The sequence below is a fragment of the Eublepharis macularius genome, chromosome 14 (genome assembly GCF_028583425.1).
Source record: "Eublepharis macularius isolate TG4126 chromosome 14, MPM_Emac_v1.0, whole genome shotgun sequence".
Classification (NCBI taxonomy): domain Eukaryota; kingdom Metazoa; phylum Chordata; class Lepidosauria; order Squamata; family Eublepharidae; genus Eublepharis; species Eublepharis macularius.
The window spans coordinates 2,166,951-2,179,512 of NC_072803.1; the positions used below are offsets into that span (position 1 = coordinate 2,166,951).

The 12,562-nt window shown below is 44.3% G+C and overlaps 1 protein-coding gene across 10 annotated transcripts in view; it reads left to right on the plus strand.

Annotated features, from left to right (window-relative positions):
• Nucleotides 1-12,562, plus strand: part of CADM1 (cell adhesion molecule 1) — a 347,901-nt gene that overhangs the window by 113,652 nt on the left and 221,687 nt on the right. The window contains exon 1 of one of the 10 annotated variants that reach the window (XM_054997492.1): nucleotides 10,780-11,061. The exons of the other annotated variants lie outside the window; for them this stretch is intronic. The gene's annotated coding sequence lies outside the window, so the exon portion shown is untranslated. Of the gene's footprint in view, nucleotides 1-10,779; nucleotides 11,062-12,562 lie in introns of those variants that run through there. 10 annotated transcript variants of the gene reach the window in all.

Here is a 12,562-nt window from a genome sequence, read left to right on the forward strand (position 1 = left end):
GTCCCGTGGATACATGGGCCCCAGTCCACATAGGGCCTTATAGGTCAATACCAGAACCTTGAATCTGATCCGGTACTCCACTGGCAACCAGTGCAGCTCGCGTAGTATCGGTGTTATGTGCGCTCTACTTGCTGGGTGACCTTGGGCCAGTCACACCCTCTCAGCCTTAACACAGAGTTGTTGTGAGGATAGAATGGCGAAAGGAAGAATGTTATAAGCTGGTTGGTGTTCCCATTGGAGAGAAAAGTGGACGCAAGTGAAGTGAAATAAAACAGATCATTTTCATGAACTGATTCTTGTAGGGAAGGAAGGGGCGAGGGCATTTTTAAAGAAGTCCCTGCCTCGAAGAAGGTTAAGACAGGGCTGTTCAAGAGGTGAATTGTGGTAGAACAGATAGTGTACAGATGGGATTTGGCCTCTTACGTAATTGTAACGTGCACTTTTGAGAGAGGAGATAGCATCTCTTGGCTTCTACAGCTGTTCTAAAAATATTGCAAGTTGCCACAGAAATCTCAATTGGGGGCTTTATTTAAACGAGGCTTTGTAAGGTCCCTTTTCCTTGAATGTTAATTTCTGCAGCCAGGTCTGTCAGAGAAAAATTAAGGGTTTATTCTGGAGTACTTTACTTCATACTAAAGCTGTTCAGTGTGAAAAGGGCTGATGTAATAGTTTTTAAGTTTATTGACAAAGCTGTACCTGCAGTTGCTAGTTAGGGTTGACATATCTTCTCACAGGCTCTTTGTAGCACTTGGTGTTCCTTGGATGCAGAGGTCTTTAAAGTGCAGAGTTTGACCAGTTGCTGTCCTCTTCAATCCTGCCCTCCGTCCAGTCCCAGAGAGGGACTCTGACTAGATGGCAATTTATGTGCAGCATCTTGGAGAAAGTATCTGTCACCGCAGGGTAAATTTTGTCTTGAGAATTACATTCTGTGATTCTAGCGAACCTTCTTATTGAACACAGTTATCCCTTCAAAGATTAGCTAGAAAGCAAGCCGGTCGCTTTATTCAGTCAATTTATGTTGGTGTAGGAATAGGCAGGCTTTGATTTCCACAGCTGTTATCAAATGAAGAATTCTGTGAAATTCGAAAACTTGCCTAAAGTGGTTCCAATTAAAGGTACCATTTTACGAATTGCTGTTGGTCCCCAAAGAGAGGCTGCCATGACAACCACGGCCTGTTGGTGCCTTCGTGAATTGGCCTCTTTAGTTCTGTAGCCCCCCAAAATATTTTTGTGTTCATTCAGATGGCTTTATTAATTATGCTCATTTTATGAGCATAATTGCCTCTTTTTTCATCTCTCTCTCTTTTGAAACTGATTCCAGAAGTCTTTTGTAGATTGACATTTTTGAGCTTGTGGAGATATTGCATTTAGAGTCTTGCCTCCCAGAAAATATCACGTTTGAGCAATTTCTGTTTCCGTCTTTGTTCTAGCTAAGCCATAATCTTCCAAGCTCTATTGTCGGGGTCTCTCTTGGCTTGGATTTAAGGCACATAATGCTCAATTGGATGCTTAACTGTAGAGTTCCTAATTAATTTTTGGGTAGCTGATAAACTTTGGCATTTGGTCTGCACAATCTTTTTGACATTAATATGTATAAATCCTGCAATGAATTGGAGATCAACTTAAAACTAGCTGAGTGCATGCAATTTGCAGTATGGCTTTTATAAAGCGGAGTGCAGCAGAGAGAGCTGTTCTAGTTCAGAGCTAACTGAAGAAAGTGTGAAATGGGGGTCTCTCCCACCTGAAATAGGCACTTCTTTGTCTCCTGTTCTCCCCTCCATCCTCTTTCATATCTTGGAGACTGTAGAGCTTTCCCCTAAAAATAATCTGTGGGCAGCAATAGCCAGCTGTTCTTTTCTGTGGAATGATGTTAGCTGCTGGAGAGCTTGCCTTCATTCCTTCATGCATTGGTGCTATAAGATCACACAGGCAAATATTTATACATACATAAATACACCAGCTTTCTTCCCAATGGAGATCTAGAGCAGCTGCCATCATTCTCCAATCCTCAGTTTTATCTTCACAACACCCCTATGAAGTAGGTTAGGCTGAGTGTGTCACTGGCCCAGGGTCATCCAGCAGGCTTCCCTGGCAAAGCGGAGTCGGGATTTGAACCTGGGTCTCCCAGATCCTAGTTTGACACTCTTAACTACTGCATCACACTGGCTCATTCGCCCAGGATGCATTTTAATCTGTGGATTATCAAACTACGCAGTGGGCTGCAGCTGGACCCTACTTGCCTCTTTCTTCAAGGGGGGGGGGAGGGTGTCAGAAGGAACAGTTTCCTTTGTGCGTAGATCAAAAGTAGTTCGCCGTGTTAGTCTGTAGTAGCAAAATAGCAAAGAGTCCAGTTGCACCTTTAAGACGAACCAACTTTATTGTAGCATAAGCTTTCGAGAGCCACATCTGACAAAGAGAGCTGTGGCTCTCGAAAGCTTGTGCTACAATAAAGTTGGTTCGTCTTAAAGGTGCAACTGGACTCTTTGCTGTTTTCCTTTGTGCATTAGTCATATCGTTAAAAACAGGATGAGGTGACTAAGAATAATGCTGAAACAGATGCGTCTCATGGAAGTCTGTGTTGGCTTTCATTCTGTTCTTAGACAGGCAGTATGGTGCCTACCAGAATACTTCTTTGTCCGGGGTGGGGTCCATGGAGGCCACATTGACACGAAGGTTTGTTCTCTGAGCAGACCTGGAACCATTTGCAGAAGGAGCAGGGCCTTGGAGTTGTCTTTAAAGAGTTTCGTCCTCACTCCCAATGAACTTAATGGGTGTCAAGAGTGAGGCCCTCTGGCCCTGTACCAGAATGCCTCTGTCCACCATTAAAGAACACTGCAACCTGCTTTCTGGAAAACAGATCAGAGGTAAACTTGGATACATCCTCACAACCTCAGTGAACCCCCCCCCCCTGTCCTTTTTCTGGACCGTGTGGGACCTTATCATCCATCATTGATGCACGAGAAGGCATTCGATCCTGCCTATCCGCCCCCCCCCCAAAGAATCTCGCTTTTGCTTGTGCATGAAGATCAGTGGCTTCAAAGATAGAGAGAAACGAACCCCTCTTGATGGCTAATTCATGCTTCGTATTGAGCCTCCTCACAGAATGAATTGTTGCTTTTCCTCCATGTGGACTCAGATGTTTCTACAGGCAAAATAAGAGTACTGTAAATTGCTTCTAGAGATAGAACGATTACAGGATTATAATCAGCCAAGGGCACAGGAAGCCATGAAATAGAAGGTAGGAGTCCGTTGCTGGAGAAGGCAGGAGTCTTGCTTTCAGTATAAGCAGCAGATTTGACCCGCGCTACGCTACGTAAGCACGGTGACAGATTGGTTGAGACATGGCAGTGGGTTCGGATTACCATCTTAAATTGCAGATTGGCTTGGGGAGTAATAAAGCCAGCAATATAATTAAGGACACACCTTTTAGTAGCCTTGTGCCTTTCATGGTGGAGTGGAGGTGGCGGGGCGGGGGAGAGGAGTCTCAGTTATGGTTTGTGGATTCTTTTTTTGCATCTGCTCAACAAATGGAAGATTCCAGAGTCATTGGCATGTATCTTGTGGTTCTAAAAGTGCGTGATAGATTTACATTTCCAAGGAGCAATTACCCTTTTCCACTCCATGTATATACCTGGCTTACGTGGCTTTTCTTAGATCTCTCGGCAAAGGCGCTTAACGTTTTACTTGGCCCACTTGCAAAAACTGTCCTTCAGCTCCCGTCTATCTTCTGGTGTATCTGGCTTCTGGTCACACTCTGCCTTTTAAAGGGAGATTCCATGGTTAACGGTGCTTTCCTGACTTCTTTCCACAAGAAACAGCAGGGGTAGTAATCAAGTCGGTAACTTCTACCATACAATAAAATGTGAACCTTGATCCTTTTTTTTTTTAAACTCTCTTATCCAGGGAGGGTGTGTGTATCTCAGTGTTGGCTTCCAAGACAGAAAATGATTTTGCTGTCTGAAGGGCAGGCATCCAGGAAGGACGAGCACTCCTAGACCCTCCTCAACCCTCCCCCCATTCACCCATGCAAGCATTTCGGGGCATCCTTTAAGTAACAACAACAAAACTTTTAACTGGAGTCAAGAATGTTCTCCAGTTATAGGTGTGATGTGTGAAAATACTCTGAATTTCAGCAGAATGGTCCAGATTGTGTTACATGGGTTGAAAGAGTCTTGATGAAAGAGAGTCACTTCTTGACGCAAAAGTGTTTGTCACAAATCAGAGTTCCTATCCATATCTTCTTAGCAAAACTCTACTTGAGATTTATGTAGGTATCTTTGCCTTCCTCGATTAGGGCTGTTTTCACACTGCTTACCGGCCATAGAACATCACACCAAGCTCCCAGAACGATGGAGTCTTCCTGGCGCGATTTTGCGCAAGAACTGCAGTTCTCACGCGAAATCGTGCCAGGAAGACGCTGTTGTTCCGGGAGCTTGGCGCAACGTTCCGTGGCCGGTAAGCAGTGCGAAAACAGCCTAGGTTTACAAGACTATCAGTGCAATCTTAAGCAGAGTTACTCCAGTCGAAGCCCATGGATTTTAATGGATTTAGACGGGAGTAACTCTGCTTAGGTTTGCATTGTATGCTTCATACACATCCGTATGAAAGAGACTTTTGATATTAATGAGTGGCAATTAAATATGTAACTAATAAGCATAACCTTAAGAAGAAGGCATCAGAGTCTGTTTTCCCTCTTGATTTATGGCCTCCTCTCACAAGAAGTTGTTGTTCTGCTTTAGCTTCCTATAAATCTTCATACTTTGTATGCCTGTAGGAAGCACGCTTGGTCTGTTAAATTCTGGCCACAAACGTCTGTAACGTGGGACTTGCATGAATGTGTTTGCATCTCATGTAGGTAAGACGCTAGGAAGCAATCTGCGTTGGATGTCACGGAGTGCAGGCCTGTACTTTGCTCAGGCTTGACTCCGTGGTGGAGAGTCTGAGTTCTCTTGTGCAAATTCGTAATAACGGGGGGATAACTGGGGAGGGCTAAAATATTTTTTCCCAGAGATTTATATTCTACTGTTCTACTGCCAAAGAAGGCAAGTTAGCTTTCAAAAATATTTGATGCAAAGCAGCTTGAAACATACCCAAATTATATCTCAAGTGCTCTGGAGAGACAGCATAAAATATTTTTAATAAATGAGATGAAGTTTCTCAAGATCTTAGCTGAAGTTACAACACAACTGTCCCCCCTCCATGTGGAAATGGCCACCTGGGAGGCGAGAGCAGGTGTGGCGTAGTGGTTAAGCAGTTGGGCTGTGAGTCGGCCTCTGCTGGTTAGAATCCCACTACTGAGTGCAGCAGGTAGCCTCGGGTTAGCCGCTCCTCTCAGCTCCAGCTGCATCGTGGGGTAATAATAGCGCCATTTAATACTGACTTCATTCACCGCTCTGAGTGGGCACTAATCTATGCAGAGGAGTGGTGTACAAACGAACTGTTGTTGTTCTTGGCTGGAACTTCAGCCACTGAAGCTTAATAGCTCCCCCCCCCCCCCAGATTACATGGACTTGCCTTATGGCAGTGAACCCATTGAGATGTTTTAGAGGATGCTGTCAGATGGGGAGCGGGGAAATTGAGCTGGGTGGGCCAAAGGACCCCAGTGGTTTCTGTCTCTTTCTCTCTCTCTCTTTTTTTTGAATGGGGAGGGAAGCCCCTCTTGCTCAGTAGGCCTGCAAGCCACCTCCCTTGCGGAGTCATTTCCATTAATCTCCTCTCATGTTGTCTGTGGTGTTTCTTAGAAACCTCTTGAGAGCCGGTTTGCTGTAGTGGTTAAGAGCGGCAGGACTCTAATCCGGAGAGCCAGGTTTGATTCCCCCTCCTCCACTTGAAGCCAGCTGGGTGACCTTGGGTCAGTCAAAGCTCTCTCAGTCCCACCCACCTCACAGGGGGATTGTTGTGAGAGCAGACTATAAATGAAATAAATGAAATGAAATTATAATAACATGCTTTGTAAATGACTCTGAGTGGGTGTTAAGTCATCCTGAAGGGCGGTATATAAATCAAACGTTGTTGTTATTGATGTTTGTTGTGGGTTTTCCGGGCTGTATTGCCGTGGTCTTGGCATTGTGGTTCCTGACGTTTCGCCAGCAGCTGTGGCTGGCATCTTCAGAGGTGTAGCACCAAAAGACAGAGATCTCTCAGATCTCTGTCTTTTGGTGCTACACCTCTGAAGATGCCAGCCACAGCTGCTGGCGAAACGTCAGGAACCACAATGCCAAGACCACGGCAATACAGCCCGGAAAACCCACAACAACCATTGTTCTCCGGCCGTGAAAGCCTTCGACAATACATCGTTGTTGTTATTATTATCACTCTGTGTCTGCTTGGTGTCAGACACAACGGAGCAACATTTGGTGGTCTGAGGTGGCTTTTGTGCTTTGCTGCTTGTCCCCTGCCCACCAATTGTACTGCGGACAGAATGGACGCGCCTTGTATCCCCTGAAGCCAGAAACGCATTCTTTGAAGGGTGCTGATGAAGAGGCCATGGTTGGCCGTCCTGTCTTTTGCCCTTTGTAATAATCAGCCTGGAGGAGAGTTCTAGAGAATTTGAAAGTTTGCACACTGTGTTGCGTGGGGCTTTGGTCACTCTTCATAAAAGGCATGAGGTGGCTTTATGCTTTAGAGCTATCCAAAATCTTTGCTGTGGTATCTGTAAAGAGCATAGTAACAAACAACGCACACAGTTTACAACTTCAGATTTGGACCCCTCTTGCAATACACCATTAGAACAGTACAGAGAATGGCCAGTGTTGCAGGTGTTTATCTTTATTAACTTGCTGGGAATTTAATGAGGTCCATCCATTACTAAGAACATACCACCCGAGATGGAGCCTGAAAGAACGGAAATAACGTGAACTGTGCCCAGAGACTCCATTAAAACCTCTTAACGCTGCCTAGTTATTATCTTGAGCTGAAAATGTTCAGCGGCTGTTTCGTCTGGTCTCAAAGGTTTGTATCACATTTTGCACAAATAGTTCTTTCCTGCTGTCCCTGCTCCTTCCTTAGGTAAGTGAGCGATGTTCTGATGTGCCATTTGGTCAGTCATGTTCTGCAGTGTTCAGCCACGGAGCAAGAAAGGGATTAAATGGTAGGAAGAGGCTCCATTAGTAAGTCTAACAGAAATGATGTGCTACGAGTGTCTTGTCGTATGGTCAAGCATTTGGAATGCTCCCGGAAGTTCAAAGTTTCATCTTTTTGAATAGGAGTTAGCTGTGTTAGTCTGTAGTAGCAAAATAGTAAAGACCCCAGTAGCACCTTTAAGACTAACCAACTTTATTGTAGCATAAGCTTTCGAGAGCCACATCTCTCATCTGACGATGCATCTGATGAAGACAGCTGTGGTTCTCAAAAGCTGTCGATGCATCTGACGAAGAGAGCTGTGATTCTTGAAAGCTTATGCTACAGTAAAGTTGGTTAGTCTTAAAGGTGCTACTGGACTTTTTACTACTTTTTAAAATGTATCTGTGTCTGGGTGTGTTGCCATGCAGTGGCTGTGGTTGGTTCCCAGTAGCATGTCTGAATATCGTGCCTGCATCACATTCAGCGCTCTTCTGTTGAGGTTCTGTGCAAAGCCCAAAGGGTGGGTTCGTACATCCTTGAATGATTATTGTGCATGAAACAGGATACCTTAGATAGCAGGTGTGACTTGCCCCCAAACACTGAAGTCTGCACTTTATCTCTCAGATATTCTTGAAACGTGTCTGAGTTTGCCTTTTCCATTCGTTTCTGTGAATCATGTAATTCTTCAGGAATGCCTGTGTTGGTTTGAATTATTTTTCTGTAGCTGCAGCTTAAATAGAGAAATGTCTTGAGAGAGCAGACCAAACACGGATTTCCAGCCAGGCTGTATGAAACCTCTGTATGTACAAGGCAGCCAAACAGAGAATATTAGTTGCTTAGAAGGATTGTTTTCTGCCGTAAAGGACGGGCAGCAAAGAGTTTGAACTGATTTAGTGGTGTGAAGCATTTCTGGCAGGCAGTCCCATGCACTGGGATTGCAGTGCAAATAGCATTTCACGGAGAGTTTGCACAGAGATTTTGTGTGCACACAGCATCAGGGGCGACTTCTAATATCGAGCTGTCTTCAGACTTAATTCATGGTAAGCACCAAAGGGAATATAGGGGAGCCAGAGAGATGGAACTGAGTTCTTGCAACCAGCTTGTCTTGTTATAGGTTGTTGGTATAAACTGGTTTGTACACAAGGGATGTTTATAAACATACCTACATAACTGCAGGGCTGTACTTGCACGGGAATGCTGTTGTGAAGTAATAGCATATTTGAGTTTGGATGCTGGACCTTGAGAAATAACCAAATTGCGTTGTTTTCCCTATTAGGTGGTTGGGACTGGCGAGCGGATGACACCATTGCATTTATCTAGGGCTGCATCACTATAAATTAATAACAGTTTCCATATTGTTCCTAATGATAGATCTAACGGGCTTATTTGTCATTTCCTTGCTGCTTCTCTTTGATAACCATGCTTGTGCCACGCTTGTGCTGCTGTCATTCCCATGGTAACAGACTAATGTCTGAAGTGGAGGATTATTAAACAATGAATGTGCATTAAAATAATGCTCTGGTTGGCAGAAGCTCACATATGAGGGGCTGCCAGCCTAAAAAATACTCTGTCTGCAGCTTCCTTTCTGGCAGTGGCCTGTGCTCCCAGATCTGTCGCTGCCTCCCCAAATAAAGTCTCCCTGCTTTTATAGGAAAACCCTAGTGGTGCGTTCTGGAGTCATCGTCCTGTTGCCATGGCAACCTAAATCAGGGATGTATCGTGACCTCATCCCACGTTAGAACTGGGGCGTGTCTGCTGAGAAGAGGGTTCAAAGGAGTAATCAGAAAGATTGTTCTGTGCTTTTAAAAAAATTGCAGTGTCTCCCAACCTTGCACGACAAACTCCTGGAAGTAAGTGAGTTTAATGGATTTTGTTCTAAAGTGCAGGAAGTGTAGGCATGCATGAATACCAGGCGTTGGCACTGAAGAATTCCCTATCCTCTTCTGCTGAGGCCTTAAACCTGAAGGTGCAGAGCAGCAGCTAGTCTTACGAGGGAGCCACTCGGGGAGCGCTGGGCACTGGCTGATGCCAGATCCCTTGGTGGGCTGCCCCAAAGTTGAGTGGTCCCAGACGTCACTCCCTTTTGGTGCTTGGTGAACAGCAGGGGCAGGGGGTCCATCTGGCACTCCTTGGGTTGCACTAGGGGATAAACTTGCAGGTGCCAAAAACTCGTGTGTGTGTGTGTGTGTGTGTGTGTGGTGAGGCAGTGGAGAGAGGGTATGCTGGTCTGCACAGCCATCTTGGTGCAAGTGTGCGCCCATGTGTAGAGTGCTTTAAATCTCAGCTGTGATAACGCTTTTTGCTGCCGTAAGTGTTTTTATTCATTTCATCAAAGTATGTTAGTTATAGTCTGGCTTTCTCACCGAGACTCCAGGTGGATTACAGCGTCGTTCAATATGATTGACAACAGGGACATTCAGTAAACAAGGCAATAGAATATAGATTGCATTGCAACAGGTGGGACTTGTCTAATACTTTTCCTCTTAAGTGTTTTATTAATAATAACATGACATTAAATGAAGAGCATGACCAATCTTCTCCTTCTTTCTTATTGGTTGCTTATTTCCTTCATTTCTTCCCCGCCTTTCTCCCCGATGGGAACCGTAGTTGGATGACATCATTCTCTTCTCCTCTATTTTATCCTCACAACAGCCCTGTGGGGTAGGAGAGGCTGAGAGTGTGTGGTCAGCCCCATGTCACCTGGTGAGCTTCTGCAGTAGAGCGGGGATTCCAACCTGGGTCTCGCAGATCTTTATCTAACCCTACTATACCATGCTAAATTCTGGAATGGGGTGGTAAGATAGTCTGCATTGAATTAATCCATAAAACAAAATCCCAGTGAAATAAAGTCCTGCCTAAAACTTTTTAAAAAGAAGTATTTACCTTATTTCTTTTGGGTGGGGGGAAGTGCTGTTTCCCCTGGCCTTGCCTCCAGCCCGTTGAAAAAGGAAAGAGACATGTTGGCAAGAAGGGCTGACTCGGTGTACAGATACCCAGTGGTGACCCCTGCTCCCACCACATCTGCTTTTCTTTGATTTTAATTGGCTTTTACTAGTTTAAACCACTTTGGGAGCCATTAGGGCTGGTAGGATGGCCTGGGCATTTATTTGTTCAACGTACGCCGTTCCCTCAAGGCGGTGTCCAGTAGAATCAAACTGAGATAAAGGCTTTGACCTTGTACTCAAATGGTATCCCTGCTGCAAATAAATATGCCTTGTAGTTTTAGTCTGTGTGACTTTCCCTTTGAAGGCATTGCTATAAAAGAAATAAAGGTGGAGCAGTTCTAAAGCAGGCTGCTGTCTAAGGTGCCCTGTTCCGTGCAGAGCTGTACATGTGTTTTGCAACAGCATAGGCTGCTGGGTTTTGTTTGCCTGGGTCAAAGTTCCACTCTTCCTGGTTTCACAGTGTGGCTCACAGGAGCTTGGCAAGGTGATCATTTTGGGAATGATGCATTCCCTGCCGTATGTCCGAAAAGGCCTATGTCACTTGATGTAGGCGTGTGAGCTTGTACAGAGCTCCTCCGCCCCCAACAAGCCCCTCCGTTGGCTGCTGTCTTTTGCTTGCTGCTTCTAGACATTAGGCCAGGCAGCCCCCGCCCCAGCAGAACAGCCTCGCAGAGGTTCCCAGTTTGTACAATCCAAAAGAATGCCGGAGGCGGAAAGTTTGTTTGTCTTGTGTTTGAGGCTAGTGCCAGGATTTTGTGCACAGAATGCTTCTGGTGTTTGGGCAGCAGGCAGGTTTTGCAACCTCCCCTGGTGTGCCTGAATGGGCCCACCGGAGAAAATAGGGGGATTCTGAGCCCATGTGGTCCATTCATTCTGCGCAGCTTGGATCAACAGCCGTGCACGTGATGCATGTGAGCAGAGTGGTGTTCCATTGTAAAATGCACCTGTGACTTAACCCATTTCTAGCAACTGTTCAGTTACTTTCCTTGGCACTCAAGAGAATCCCGCACTGAATGCCTGAACACGCCCTCTGTGTGGAAGGGCCTGCAGCTAGGTAAGAACACATCCTTTGGTCAGCCTAATGAGGGGGAAAGGGGGACATTTTTACTGCCCACCTTAGTTCTGAAGCCATTTTCTTAAAAAATAATTTATGGCCAAATACTCCAGAATTCTGTATTTGTATATGATATATTGAACGTCCATTTACTATCAGTGGTTTTGTTTGATGTTAAGAAGAGCAGAATTATAGGATGTGGAGCAGTAACATCAGAGAAACACTCTGTCCTCCTGATATAGGTAGGTTTGTTCTTAACCTGGGTCTGTTTCGATCGCTGCCTTGTTGGCGTTCTGAAAGGTTAGGATTTGAAATAGTAAATTTGACTCCTTGTTCACCCTTAAGTAAAAATAGTCCAAAGGCGTGGGATTAGGGTTAAACACAGAAGCGGCTTTTTATAATGGAAGCCAGAGAGATGAAATATGAACATGGAAGTAATGAATATTTTTATGGCGACTTTAACTTTCATTTAGGTTTTTTTTTTTACTTGTTCAGAGATGTACAGAGACAATGGGGTTTTAAAAAGTGCAATGATATATTTCTTTTAAAGTAAAAGCCCCAAATAATTAAGTTCATTTGTAGTGATAGGTAAAGGGCAACTGCTTTTAAGAGGTTGATATAAATTGAAGTTGAATCTTTTCAGTAGCTCTGTGGTACAAGCTAACATTTGAGTAAGCTTAGACGATGCAACACGGAAAAAATGCGGCAAGCAAACCTGCGCAAGCCAAAAATGCTTGGTATGATATGGGAAAATTTAATAGCCAATAAAATAACTGCACAGTACTTAGATAAACAAAGAAAAATGCTTTTCCTTTTTAGTTTTAAATTTTTATTAATATTCCAACACACAAAAGGAAGAAAAACCACCACCACCACCTAAATTACAAATACAGAAAAACAAGATTACAAAAAAAAACCCCATGTAACAAAACCAAAAATAGACATTGTTAAATCAAATTATTGACAGGGGGCTTTTCTTTTTTTTTTCATTTGACTTAAAAGAGATTTAGCACATGCCCTGAAAAATTGATATCCATCAACTCACACACACATGCAGGCGCATGCATGCACACGCACACACTCACTCACTCACTCACTCACTCACTCACTCACTCACTCACTCACTCACTCACTCACTCACTCACTCACACTCTCTCTCTCTCTCTCTCTCTCTCTCTCACACACACACACACACACACACACACACACACACACTGTGTGTATATTCTTAATAGTTCAATAAAACATTACTTTTATTATATAAACAACACATTGTATGTTAATGTTTGCTACATTTGATCTGCTGAGATTCTTAATCTTATTCTATATTGTAATATATCAACTACTTTAAGCCAAGAATGGCGGTGTGTAAAGGCCGGTCATGCAACTTCCTGACCTGCCTGGCCGATAACTTCCTTTTTCAAAAGGTGGAGGAAGCTACAAGGGGCTCGGCCATACTAGACTTGATATTAACCAACAGGGAAGAATTGGTAGATGGGGT